At 42.8% G+C, this 14869-nt stretch overlaps 1 long non-coding RNA gene across 1 annotated transcript in view; it reads right to left on the bottom strand.

The window, feature by feature from the left end:
* Positions 1 to 727: 727 nt before the first annotated feature.
* LOC131813682 (uncharacterized) overlaps positions 728 to 14869 on the bottom strand; it is a 53481-nt gene continuing 39339 nt past the window's right edge. The window contains exons 2-3 of the long non-coding RNA XR_009346893.1: positions 2784 to 2892; positions 728 to 913 (exon numbers count right to left, since the gene is read on the bottom strand). This is a non-coding gene — a long non-coding RNA (uncharacterized LOC131813682). The remainder of the gene's footprint in view (positions 914 to 2783; positions 2893 to 14869) is intronic.

The raw sequence follows: 14869 nt of genomic DNA, 5'->3' as shown, positions 1-14869 counted from the left end.
GAGAACAGGTGAGTCAGTGCATGCAGAGGGAAGAGGTCTGAGAACGCGGGTCTTCGGCTGTCTGCCTTTGTCTGTGCCTTTTCTGCAGAAGCGCTACTCTCTGAGAACAGCTACTTATCCCAAACTTTGGAACATCTTCCTAAATAATTGTGTTAAATGGCTATGTTCTTTCCAACTGTGGGAGGTTTTCTTTTAAAAAAAAAAAAAAAAAAAAAAAGCTAGGCCTCATAGCTGAGGAACTACTGAGTTTATAGTTGGCCTGACATTTAATAGTAAAGTCAGACGCTGACGGTGTGACAAATCCTCCCCCATTTTTCTTTTCATCCTTAAATTTTTTTTATCAGAAATGGTCTCCCCCACTGCAGCCTGCGCGGTCCACTCGCAGCCTCGGAGCCCACCCCCAGCAACCCCTGGCAGAAGGTAGCCAAGGCCAGGGCACCGCCACAGCTCCTCTCCTGGCCAGGACCCTCCCACCAAACCGAAGTCACGGGTATTTTTCTCCTGCCATAAAGGATGTCAGATCGAGGGTCCCATGTCAGGAGCGCTCAGGCGACTCTGTGTAAAACACATTTTACGAGTGGGAGCTTTTTGCCAAGAATAAGAAGGGTCTCGCCTGTGCTTATTTCAGTCTCAAACCAAGAGCAGATAATAATTTATGTTTGCCTCACTCCTCCACAGCTCAGAAAGTGCTTTTCTTTATCCTTCTGCCTGCGTGTGTTACCTGAGACCCCTGAGTGGAAGCGGCGTGTCCCATCCGCTCCCTAGCAATGCTGTCCCTCTCCTTTCAGCTGGGCCCTGGTCCTCACCACACGCTTGCCGATGACGTCTGCGCCTGGCGCTGGGTCCTCGACCTCACTTCAGGGGTACTGGTGCCAGTAAATGTGAATATTTTTCAACATCGCCGCCATAAATCCTGGAAAAATAAGAACAACTTACTCTTATATGAACTAAGAAATAAGACATTTACATCTAAAAAGCCAATTTCGTGGGGGACCTGGGTGGCTCAGTCATGAAGGGCCTGCCTTCAGCTCAGGTCATGATCCCAGGGTCCTGGGATCGAGCCCCGCATGGGGCTCCCTGCTCAACAGGAAGCCTGCTTCTCCCTCTCCCACTCCCCCTGTTTGTATTACTTCCTCGCTGTCTCTCTGTCAAATACATGCATAAATAGCAAGTGAATTTCACAAAGGCAGCTAGCTTCACTTTATTTTGAAAGGCTTGTTTCAGTACCAAAATCACTCAGCTTGATATCTTCCAACAGGAAGCTCATTAAAACCTGAGAAATATCGTGAGCCAAGGCCTGACACCCGTCAGCTCACAGGGCAAGAATCTGGAGACGAGGATCTGTGTTTTATGAATGACCACACAGGGGCACAGCCTCGGGCAGCGAGCGAGGACTTCACCTCAGTGCCCCTAAGGAGAGCCAGAAAGTAGGAAGTCTGTATTGGGGTCTCCTCCTCTCTGTTTTCGCCCCCTCTTACACTTCACAGAACCCCTTGGAAGCTTCTCTTTGTTCTCCATCCTCAGACTTCATCTTCATGCTGCTTCTCTGTGTCAAAGGGCTCTAGACTTTAAAGTACCAGCATGGGGGTGGGGGGTGGGGAGAGGTGCGGGGGGACCTGGGAGGCTCAGTCAGTGACGCGTCCAATTCTCTATTAGCTCAGGGCATGACCTCAGAGTCCTGAGACTGAGCCCCGCATCAGCTCTGGACTGTGCAGAAACTGCTTAAGATTCTCTCCTCCTTCCTCTACTCCCCCCCCCCACCCCGCCCCTGCTCATTCTCTCTCTGGCTCTCAATTAAAAAAAAAAAGTACCTCCCTGGGATGGCAGTTGTAAGACTGTTGCAAGAGCAAGTCTGGCCTGTTAAACAGCTTCATGGAGTTGTCAGGCACCATCTGGCAAGATGCTTCTGCCTCTCCTTAGCAACTGCTCCCACTCCCACGCCCATGGCTCTGGTTACCTTGCCTGCTTCCCTAGTTACCAGCGCTCCCCATCTCCTGCACACCCCTGCCACCACCCACCTCCGCTTGCAGCTTCCCTGGTGAACCCCCCTGGGGGTGGATCCCAGGGATTCTGCCTTCCAAGCCCAGACTGACTCTCAGCACCAACTCTGGTTTTCATCCTGCCAAGCCCATAGTATGTTAGTCAAAACCCCCAGTTCTAGAGTTTTAATTCAGCATTAAATAGTCCAATCCGTTATCCCAGTGGATCACAATCCTGAAGCTCGTTTGAATCCCCCGGAAATCTGTAAAAATTACTAAGTCCCCAGGTTAATACACAGCCTCCCCAGAGATGTTGATTTCATCGGTCTGTGGTAAAGCCGCGTTTTTTTAAGCCCTGCCCTGGTTCAAAGGGGACCCATGGTTATGATCTAACCCAACAAATAGACAGTGCTGAGCTCCCTTTCACATGCAAAAAAATAACTGGCTAACAATGACTACAGTGCCTGGGTGGTTCGGTTGGTTAAGCATCTGACTCTTGATTTCAGCTGAGGTCGTGATCTCAGAGTCAAGAGACTGAGCCCCACCTTGTGCTCTGCACTTGGCGGGAAGTCTGCTTAAGATTCTCTCTCTTCCCCCTCCCCCTGCCACTCCCCCTGCTCTCTCTCAATCTCTCTCAAATAAATGAATATATTGAATCTTTAAAAAAAAAAAAAAATGATTTCTTGGACAAATACTAAAGAAGTTATCGCAGTTTAAATTAAACAAATAATCCCTCCAGATATTTTAGTATGCCTAACATTCAGTAAAATACATATTTTATGATGATATTTTGTAAAGACTAACCCAATTTTTTAGTCTTCGTGGAACTGCATCATGCCGTTCTGGCCACAGACTTCATCACGTGACTCCCCGGCTGACCTTGGGAAGCTGGAAGTCCTTCATATGTGAAACCCTGAAACAGTCGGTTACATAATAAGAATGTCATTAACCATTTTCCCAATTAAATCTTCGCAGTTTTTTACCCCGTCCTCCAATCCCTTGCTATTCCCTGTGAGGTCCATGGATTAGCAACACAGACCAACTGGATCAGAATCCCCATTTTAACCAGAGCCCCGGGAGAACCTGCGGCGGCATTCAAGTGTGAGAAGCACTACCCAGCAAACTGCCTCGATCCATTTCGGTGGTAGAACACTGCTTTCAAAGCCCTGCCTCTGCGGCCTTGGCCCTCCATAAATCCTCCGTTCCCCCCCACACCGGACCACCTCCAGGTTCCAGAATGTTGCTCTCCCAACCTCCTTCTCCACCATCTGCTAAGCCCTCTTCTCCCCTTTCTGCCTGAAAGCGGCATTCCCATTTCTCCGAGACCTCACCGAGTCTCTCCTCTCCAGAATGTGTGTACATCTCCCCGCCCAGCGTTCTTTTGATGCCTCTCATTTGATGGCACTTGTCTAGCTACACATTCAGCCAACAGCGTGGCTATTCTGGTTTTACTATTCAGTCTTTATTTTGCCCTTGCCTTTCCAAGTATTTCTGTCCTGTCCATCCCACTTGTCCATCACTTATTCGCCTTTGTACCTGCCGTGGGGTTTTTGCACTAACAGAGTCAACAAATATCTGGTGTTGGGCTTTGACTTAGGTCTCTGAGGGAAAACTACATGATACATAAAACCTACAAATCTGAGTCTGGAAACTGGTAAAAAATTTACAACCTCTAAGCTTTGCTGGCATTCAAATTTCCAATATGCTCAACATAGGAGTTGAGAATGACCAGTATATAAATAGATACTGAACTATTTTAAATAACTAGAGAAAATAATTATCAAAAATGAAAGCAAGGGATGCCTGGGTGGCTCAGTTGGTTAACTCGCTGCCTTCAGCTCAGGTCATGATTCCAGGGTCCCGGGATCAAGTCCTGTATCGGGCTCCTTGCTCAGGAGGGAGCTGCTTCTCTCTCTGCCTCTACCTTTCACCCTGCCTGCTTGTGTTCTCTCTCTCTCTCTATCTCTCTCTCTGATAAATAAATAATAAATAATCAAGACAACATAAAAGCAGGTACTGGCTAACAATGCACAAAGAAATACTTCATGTCATTGCTTTTAAGGACATTTAATCCAATAAAATCCCGCAGCCACCAACAGCTGCCATTGACCAAAATGCACTGGCAAACAATCCCAGACCCACAATGTACAAATAAAAGCATCTCAGGTTCCTGCATATAGGATTTCTAGCAGGGTACAGACAGTCCCAAACTCATTTCATTCCCCTCCTCCACTGAATGACCCCATACATGGCAGCAGGAAAATTCAGGGGTAAGTTTTTTTCTATTTTTTTCACAAAGTCCATAAATATTATTGAGAATTAACAATGTATCCAGCCATAGAGACACAAAGATGACTAAGACGTGTCCTTCCGTTGTTCAGTCTTAGTGGGAGGAGACATAAAGAGATCATTTTAACACAACGTGGAGCATGCAGCATACACAGGGTATTATTGGAACACTAGGAAGGGTTGCCTGACTCAACCTGAAGCAATCAAGGAGGGCACTTTGGAGGTGGTGATAGCCTGAGCTGAGCCGTAGTGTTGGAAAAGGTATTAGTCAAAGGAAAGAAGAAAGATATTCCATTTAAGGGGGACACGCAGGGGAGGGAAGAGGTAACTGACACCATGGTGTGTGGAAAGAGCTCAGATTGTTCTGCAGAATAAGAAGCAGGAAGTGAGGAAGTTCCCTTCACAGAGGCAGTGAGAACTTGCCAGCTGATAAGCTCCTTTTCAAAAGACCTTGAACTTTGTCCTGAAGGCAAACAGAGACTAGCTAGGCTTGAAGGCCTCCCTGTAGCTTCCAAGATCTAATTCAGAAAGTAAGAACAGCTTAGATTCTACACAAACCACACACATTAAGAACCATGGAGTCCTTGTCAACATGGCTGAGACACTGATTCCAAACTTTCTCGGATCATCTCTGCAAGTGGTTAGTGGGGAAAATGATCCAAGATAAATCCCTTCCAGCCCAGGTTCTACTTTCTGATGCCCAATGACTGACAAAACTATGGACCTCTGTGGTAGCCCCATTCTCCTGAAGGCACTAACGCATACCACAGAACAATATACAGTGTTACCAAGGTATGGTAATAAAATAAGAACCACAGAATTAAAGGACAACTGAGGACAAGAGCCTGTTTCCCTCTCAGCCCTAGCTAAGAGCTCTCTTCAGCAATCTACACTTTCCCTCCAATAACAGCTCATCACGTCAGGCATATGGTATATGTTTATTATTTCTTTACCTCTAGTGTTTTAATTGAAAATACTTAGTAGGTTTTTTTTTTCCTTTGCAACCAACCAGTTATTTGCTTTATACTTACACACACACATACACACTCAGATTTTTACCCCATTTTGAGAGGTGAGAAGCTGCTTGATTTGAATATTGGCATTTTGTGAAAGTTTGCCTCTGTATAAAAAGTAAATTGTTTGGTCTACATGTTCAAAACCATTAACACAGATGAAAAACACCAGCAGGAAGTAATTCGGTTTGGCTCAGGCAGGTGACAAAATGAATTATACCGAAAGTTACACATAAGCTGGAATCATTCAACTGCCTGCCTTTAAAACATGTCATGTCTCCAACCTGAAACTTACATTCTGATTTCCCTGATGGCTCCTAATTGGGTCCAGACTTTCAAAATGGGTGAAACTGGATTAACGCGGCTTCCTTCCCTCAACCTCACGGTACCTGGAGGCAACATCCTATCCTTCCGTGTCACCTGTGCACCTTCTGTTCTTCTAGCAGGGACTCTACTTTTGGGGGATGGGGCAAACGCACATATTTACATTTTTTTTTAAATCTTTTCAGGACCACAGAATTAAGTAATCTTTAGGAAAAATGGTGATGATAAAACTTAGAATAATGTTAAACAGGTAAGTGTGATCCTTAAAAACATAAAAATTGGGGGGCACCTGGGTGGCTCAGTCGGTTAAGCGTCTGCCTTCAGCTTGGGTTATGATCTCAAGGCCCTGGGATGGAGCCCCACATCGGGCTCCCTGCTCAGCGGGAAGCCTGCTTCCTCCTTTCTCTCTCTGCCTGCCTCTGCCTACTTGTGATCTCTGTCTGTCAAATAAATAAAATCTTTAAAAAAAAAAAGAAAGAAAGAAAAAAGTAATTTATATACAGCATTTAAATCTGAGCTTGGCACATAGGAAGCTGTAAATGTTAGCTATTATCACTGTCATCATCATAATCATTAAAAGGCACCATAATCGATTAATCTCGGTAATTCTCAGAAAATAGTGCCATGGAATATCACAGGATATTTTCTATTTTATATTCACACAACCCCTCCTTTCCTGGGGTTGGGAGTGGGGGGGGACTCATCTCAAGAGGTTGTATTACAAAGTTAGCAGGAAAGTTTGATGAGGCAGACATTGTTGGTTAAATGATCAACCCCACTTCCAGCCTCTTCCCTGGGTCCTCTCCCAGCTTGAAATGCCCACATGACACAGCTCAGCAGGAAAAACCTTCTCCCTTCTTCCTACTGAAATGATGGCTGGGCTGCAGGAACCTTCCTTGGCCAGTGAAGGAAATGCAGAAAGAATCAGAACTGCCAGGACTAACACCACCGGGCCCCTGAACCAAGGCCAGCAACAAACCCCCCTACAGATTTCTCTCCAGGGCATGAAAAACAAACTCCTTCTCAAGTGAGACATCATATTCAGGTTTTCCAATACATGCGGCCAAAAGTGCTCCTGACGGACACCTATACAGACTCCACACTGCTCTTGAGACAGACGGAGAGGTGCCAATCTGCACCAGATTCAGCCACTGCCACGGAAGGGTGGCAAATTCTTTTCCTAGAGTAAAACTAGGTCCTTAGCGCTGGTGCTTCCACATGTTCCGCCTTCCGCCTTAGCCAGCATATGCTAAATCCCAGAAATAACCAGAAATCCCTTCCTTTCAGGTCTCCTCGATTCCATCCTCCGGCTCTTGGGTACAGCCCCCCACTTCCGGCCACCCAGGAAGCCCCGGCCTGGATAACCAGTGTACCTGTCACCAGTGCACCCATAACTCTTGACGCAAGCATCACAAGGTTTCTCTTAAGTGTGACCCAGGAGGGAGGCACACATCTCCCATCACTTGTCTCCCTCCACCACGTCAGTTTTATTCTGGTGGCCGGTTTTTCCAGGCTCCGCTGGTTTTCAAAAAGATGCTTCTGGCCAGCTAATCCTCGGTCCCTTCCTGCTCTGTTACAGTCTGTTCCAGTTGTAGACACAATCAAATTGGTAAAAGCTATGGAGCTTCGGGGTGCCTGGGTGGCTCAGTGGGTTAAAGCCTCTGCCTTCGGCTCAGGTCATGGTCTCAGGGTCCTGGGATCAAGGCCCACATCGGGCTCTCTGCTCAGCAGAGAACCTGCTTCCTCCTCTCTCTCTGCCTGCCTCTCTGACTACTTGTGATCTCTGTCAAATAAATAAACAAAATCTTTTAAAAAATTAAAAAAAAAAAAAGAGCTATGCAGCTTGTGAACAGCTACGCAGCTTGTGAACAGCAGAGAAGGTTTCCAATCATCCTTTTGTGTTATTGTTATTTAGACAATCAAGCTGCTCGTTGAAATTAATACATTATTAAACTAGTTTTAAATTGTCTATGGACTTATTTAAGATGGTACTACTTCAGCTCCAAAATTATCCCACCAATTCAATTAAAAAAAAAAAAATGAAGACACTGGAACCCAGACTATGTAATTGATAAATTTTTCTTCATAAAATTAGTTCACATTCCAGAAACAAAGGTTTGTCCGTTTAATATCATATGAAAAATTATAGTCACCTTGGCTAAACAACAGTGTCAGTAAATAGCATCTAGATAGGACTGGGGAAAAAAGAAACTATATTCTTGCTGCCAGCAAAAAGATAAATTTTGTTGGCCTTTGAAAGCCAGGGGATTAACTAGCGTTTGGGGGAGATGCTTTGAAAGATACAGAACCTGTCATATTTTCTGCTTCATGAACTAAACATAAACACTGGGAAGGCTGTAATGGGTGTGTTACAGCTGTCTGCCAACAGATGAGGCTTTTGAGGTTGTGAGCCCAAGGAATAGCAAATACCATTCTGTGTTTAATAAGCCATATACCCTCCAGTACTGAGATTACCCCTGACAGGGAGTTAAGATTTGGAAATAACTAGTTCTTCCAAGTCATGGAGGTATGACGTAAGATCCTGTGATTGTAAAGAAATTACATGGATTGTGAAAGGAGAAACTAGGAGAAATGTCATTTTTCTTTAAAATTCACTAGAACTTACAAAACGGGGAGAGGCTGAGCTGATGAAGTATTTGAATTATCCAAACTACTATTTGAAAATGATTTAGGCAACAGGAGACACAAAACAATATATTTGTTTTCTAGCAAAACATGTGTATGTGAATTGAGGTGATCAGAAACTCTTCCCAGATAAGAAAAACGTTAAATCATCGGGCGCCTAAGTGGATCGGTCATTAAGCATCTGCCTTCAGCTCAGGTCATGATCTTAGGGTCCCGTGATAAAGCCCCGCATCGGGCTCCCTGCTCAGTGGGAAGCCGGCTTCTCCCTCTCCCACTCCCACTGCTTGTAGTCCCTCTCTGTCTCACTCTGACAAACAAATAAAATCTTAAAACAAAAAACACAGAAAACTTTAAATCATCATAATAGTAAAGATAAAAGTCACTTTCAGGCAATAGCTCATTAATATACCAAGAATAGAGTCACCACATATATAATTCAAGTATAATATCATCCTCAAGACACATATTCCTAAAATAAAGAGGCAGACAGCCTGTATGGGGATCTGGCTCTTGCTGTGTTACTCTGTGCAAGTAACTTAACATCTCTGGGCCTCCGTATCCAGATCTGTAAAATGTGGGTAATAACTAAATTGTAGGGTTGTTAAAATAAGTGAAGTGGTTGATACTTGTACAATGTTTAGATCAGTTCCAGACACATCGTAAGTGATATGCGCAGGATAAATAACGAATAAGAACAACTGAGTAGCTTACTTGATGGGATAAATTTAAACGAAGCACTCAATGGAAGGAGCCATGGAACCCTCCAGACCAACCTCTTAATCTCATTACAAAAATCCTCTAAAACGCACCAACAGACCTTTGACACACTGCGAGGAAGAAAAGACTGCCTCTCCGTACCGCCCACCTGGAATCCTCAGTCTCCAACACAGGAGAGAAATCCAACCCCCTCCATAAGGCAACAGCTCACACCTCTTTAAGGAGCCCTCACCACCCTTCCCTCCTCCTTTTCTTCACGCTGAGCACCTTTATGCCTTCATCCTTCATCCTTTATGACTTGGATGCGGCCAGTTTCTCCACTGCCTGCAACACCTGCCTTTACAGGCACTCAGCCTGTCAGGTCCCTCAGAAAAATGGGGCAGGATGTCCCCCGCTGTGGTCTGTGTGGCATCTTTGACAATCTCTTCTGGATCTTGATTTCTAGTAAACTGAGGCTTGGATCACATGCCCAGCTTTTGGTACCCATGTCACCCAGCTTTCAGTTAAGGAAACTAGCCTCTTGGTCTCCTGAAAAAGCCGGAGCACTGAGCTCTACCCTTACATTAATATTTTTAAGCCTGAACTCAAAAATGTCTATTTATCCTTATTAATAAATCCTACTTTATTATTAATTGGGATAAATGTGTGTGCAAATGGAATCTTAGTATGCCAAATCAGATTTTAAATGCCTAGAGGAAATTAGGTTGTTTTTTTTTTTAACAGAAATCTTATAATGAAAATTTTGTAAAGCAGATAGCTATCCTTTGATTGATTTTTTATGTAAATATCTACTAACATATTATAGTTGCCTAAAGCAGGATACAAATATATTAAGCTTTGGATTATAGCATATTATGTTATTAGAACAGATCTGCCCTCCTGTACTTTGATTAGGCTAATACTCAAATCAGTTTATTTTCCCTGAATATACTGAAACCGGAAGATTAGCATGCAGAAGACAAGGCCAGGAAGCCACAGACCAGAAAGCTATGTCCAGGTCTGAAATGTCCATAAGATGAAAATAATTAATTAATTGATTGATTGATTTTTAAAATGTCCATAAGGTATACTATCCTCACAAGGCAAAGCAAGAGTAGATTCTTTTGGCTTAAATGTTTCCCTTCGTCCCCTTTATATGAATGAAATAATTAAGAAAAATGAAACATTATAGTTGACTCTTTCCTATTTGTTTCCTTTCCATTTCATACAATTCTTTGTCCTTAGGCAAAGCCTTCTATGGGCTGGCCCTAATTTAGCTCTTCTGCTTCATGTCTGATGACACTGCATCTGTCACCCCTAGAGTTTCACCAGCCACACCCACCTGGACCTCAGTTCAACCCATTTCTCCAAACCACTCTTGACAAAGGAGGCTGCAGGTAAGATCTCAAAGCAATCCTGTGGTAAGACAGCCAATTTCTGGTGTGCCTGGGTGAGCTCTGGGAACCACAGCTGGGATGTGCCCTTCTCTGATGCTTACTCTCCCCGATCATGGAACACACTATGCATGGCTTTCTAACTCAGTTTCTGACGAGGCCCTCCTGGCCCACTACTAAGGCTGAAGCCCTTGCCTGTGTCCAGACACTTAACTGAGGCCTGACAACTTCCGCAGCCCACTTCCAGATGAGTTACCACCTGAGATCCTGTCATAAACCAGAAAGACCTCCAAGCACCATCATGCCCCCTCCCACTAGAGTTTCAGTATCAGTTCCCTGACCAAGGACCTCCCACCACATTGGAAAATTGGCTCAAATTTGCCCTGGGTCTTTCAACATCAATATTAGGATTGCCAATGTTAAATGGAAGCTTGAAGAAGAAATAGGCAAACTCGTGGGTAAAGAAAACCTCAATTTCTTCTTCCACAGCATAAAAGGAGTCTCACAGAAATGAAGATTCAGGCCCTATTCCTGGAGGTAACAAAGAGTCAAAGCCAGGAAGTACTGAAAACCCAGTTGAACCCATTAAACCTTCAGCAGGACCAATCTGCTCATGGGAAGATTCTCCAATCAGAAGAATACTCAGGTGTAGAAGATTGATGGTTTGATTCATCCGGGCTTGATGTCTTGCCAAGCAGATATGAGAGAAGGACATGGGAACAAAAGAATTGATCGTTTCCAGAGAGAGTCTGAAGTGATGGAACATAGCATCTAAATGGGCTGGGAAATGAATTAAGTATATAATATGGGTGACGGAGAAAGAAAATGTAGAGGAATCAAGAGTCTGGAAAGCCTAATGAAACAAAGAGCCTGAAGCTCTTTGTTGGAGGCTATGTCCAGAGAGAGGACATCTGGATACGAGATTTCAGCGATGAGGTATGGAGGATGACAGTGCGAATTACGGCTTTTTAATGACTTGATGAAAAGGGAGCTAGGGGAAACTGGCAGAGATAAGTCAGCCAGAACTCTGAGTGGCTGTTGTCATTCAAGTCCATCTGGAGTCACCCAGGATGTGGCACAGCTTAAGGGTTCACTGAAGGACCAAAGTCACAGGGCAAAATGGAGCCTCTCTCAGAATGAGTGGGGGATTAGCTCATTTAGGGCAATCACTTAGAGGGGCGGCTCAGTAGGTTAAGCACCTGCCTTTGGCTCAGGTCATGATCGCAGGGTCCTGGGATGGAGCCTCTTGTCAAGCCCCCTGCTCACCGGGGAGTCGGCTTCTCTCTCTCCCTCTGCCCCTCCCTCCGCTTGTGCTTCATATCTCTCTCTCTCTCTCTCTCTCTCTCTCTAAAATAAATAAATAAAATCTTTAAAAATATATATATATATATATAAGGACAACCACTCAGACGCAGAACAGGAAAAAGAAACATGAACTGTCAAGAATCCTTCCATGTCTAAGATTAACTACAGGGAGATAAAAGGAATTCTCAGTTTACACGCTCTGGGTAACTCTACAAATACAAATTTAACTTCACCAAGAACAGTTATGAAAGCATGCTCCCTGGTAGGAACAGTGCAGCTCAGGTGGTACAGCAGCACAGCGTGAGTTTCCAGAGGTTTCTATTTCAACATTAATGAAATAGAACCCACCCTCAAGTTACCTTTCAGCATAGCAAGAAAATGAACTCAGGGGATTACCATTAAAACTTAAAGTAGAAAAAAATACATACTTGGCACATACGTAATTTCATTAGTTTAGAGAGCTATTTACAAATCATTAAAAGCCATGACACCTCTAATGAAAAAGAAAATGGCAGAAGAAAAAAAAATGACACTGGTTCTAGCTGGGATAGTAAGTTGGTACAACAACAAAATTATAAAATATTAAGTTCATGCCATAGAGAAATGCCAGTTACTGTAGCCTCCCCAGTATCACCCTCTGATTTCCTTGGAATGGCATTCCATTTCCATATATCATTTGCACTTAGCATGGAAGTTCTAATATCAAACAGAACCTAAAAACTCATGAATGGAAAAGCAAAAGGTAAAGTTCTATTGGCCCTACTTCCTTTGATAAATAAATAATAGTGACATTGGAAGGCCAGTTTCATGTTAAAAGTTCCAACTTGCTCCCACAGAAGTCCATTACCTAAAAATGACGAGCTAAATGGCATTGTTTGAGGCCCCAACACTAGATCCAAAGAAGGACCATTCACAGTTTTGGTTAAAGTAAAAGCTTCTCGACAAAGAACCCACAAGCATTTTTCTGATCAGTACTCATCCACCAAGTTTATAAAACCCAGAGATGGACTCTTAGGTTGGGGGAAAAGAGATTGAGCAAACTATGCTTGACTTGCTGACATTTAATTTCTTCCACAAAGTAAAATTCCACTCATCTTGCTCGTTGATATGTCAAACTCTCTAACATCGTGAGGTTCTACACCATATATGACATCCAACTGAGAACGCAGAGGAGTAACTGGTAACCCACCTCCTATGCTAAGACAGAGAATCAGGGTCTGCACCCACTAATTTCCTCCCCTAATATCTGTGTCACCAACCACTACTTTACCACGGAGAGAACAAACCTTTTTCAACAATTCTGGGAGAACCAGGATTCTTGGCAGGAAATTAATTCCTAACTAAATCATTTTTTAATATCTGTCTTCCTATGCAGGTCCCTCTTTTAAAGCTGTGGTTGGGTTTATCATTATTTTGATAATCAATTTTTATTCATCTTTGTACATAGGAATTGAGATCCTGAATTGAAACTACAAAAATCTCTTAAAAAATAAAAACAATGTATCTGTTGAGGGCTCGTACACCTTAACGAGAAAGTCAACTTTTGATATTGATGTTTGAAATGAGTTTCAGTTTTAAAATTATAAGCAAAAATTGTGCAAAATAATGAGGAAAAAAAGAGAAAAAACACACATTGACACACACACAACTTTTTGTCTCATTCTCTTAAATCCCAAAGTGACTCAGATGCTAGTGGTCAGTTTATTTTTGGGTAACATTGGGCGCCTGGGTGGCTCAGTGGGTTAAGTCGCTGCTTTCAGCCCAGGTCATGTGATCTCAGGGTCCCCGGATCGAGTCCCACATTGGGCTCTCAGCTCAGCGGGGAGCCTGCTTCCTTCTCCCTCTCTCTCTCCTGCCTCTCTAACTACTTGTGATCTCTGCCAAATAAATAAATAAAATCTTTAAAATAAATAAATAAATATTTTGGGGTGACATAAAAGTATGCCAATATTTTTCTCACACTGAAATTTGGGTAGGGGGTAGAATGGGCTTCTTTTCAATTAGCTTCAAAACTGGAGCCAAAAAAAACCAAAAAACAAAAAACCCAGATCAAATGTAAATCAATCCTTTTCACAGAACAAAATATACTAAAGTAAAAGTTAACGTGTGTGCTATAGGGGAAAAAAAAATCATACCCCTCTACTTCAGGTTTCATAGATTAATTCAATGTTTTTAAATCTTTTCCATAAAAGATCATCCTCTCACTTTAAAATGAGAAAACTGAGCATAAGCAAAACTGTAGTTATTCCATGTTTCATTCTCTGAAATAAATACATTAACATAAAGCTACTTTTCAGCATGACACAGGAACAGTGAAACCATCTCAGACAAATATTCTATAACCTCTCTGTCTTAATTTGACAACTTAATCTCCAACACTGGCTCTGGAACACTTGCTGACCAAAATATTTCATGAACTACTCCTCGTATTATTCAAAAAAATAATAAAACATATCACACTGAGTCATTTTTCTTTTTAGAACACCAGGGTAAAATCTTGCAAAGATTCAATGGAACAGCAGTGTCCCTCTGGGGATTAATTTGGCAAAGATAGTATGACTGGGAGAATCTTTTTTCTGGTGAGATATGTAAGAAAAGATACAAAGCCATAAGTATTCATTTGTCCTTTTCCTCCCTGTGGTGACAATATAAAAAGGGTTTATCTACCTTTATTCTTGATTGCAGCATAAATTTAAGATAACCTGCTCCCTTGTAGACAATCCACTTGTAGGTCCTTGGGCCCTGACATCTGCATTCCTGCAAGTTTGGGCTCTGAGAAGAAATTCTTCATGCCCAGAGAAAATGTGTCATAAAATAACATACGCATGGCAAGTGTGACTATGAGTCAGTACTTTTTCCTTTATAATTGGTCATTCCAGAGGAAGAAAACCATTAAAAATTGCCCTAAATATGAAAGATTTTCTTTCCACAACATATTTTGAGATTCATAACTGAATCAAAGTAGATAATGATTAGAGTTTAAATCAAGAGGACTATAAAGCATTAACCAAAATGCTGATGGTTAGAGGGACTAGGAGGGACTAGAAAGCTGTCAGCAAAACTACTCACAAACATGTTCTTTGCTTGCAGGAAAGCTGTGAAGACAATGTCATGCTAATTAATTTTATTGATTAAAATGACAGTTTCTCTACCTGTTGGAGTAGAAATAATCAAATAGTTTTGCCTTTACACATTTTCCTTGTTGCCAAGAAGGTTACCAATT

This window comes from Mustela lutreola, chromosome 13 (genome assembly GCF_030435805.1).
Source record: "Mustela lutreola isolate mMusLut2 chromosome 13, mMusLut2.pri, whole genome shotgun sequence".
Classification (NCBI taxonomy): Eukaryota; Metazoa; Chordata; class Mammalia; order Carnivora; family Mustelidae; genus Mustela; species Mustela lutreola.
Note: the sequence above shows the minus strand (reverse complement) of the source record. Positions and strands in the feature narration are given on the sequence as shown.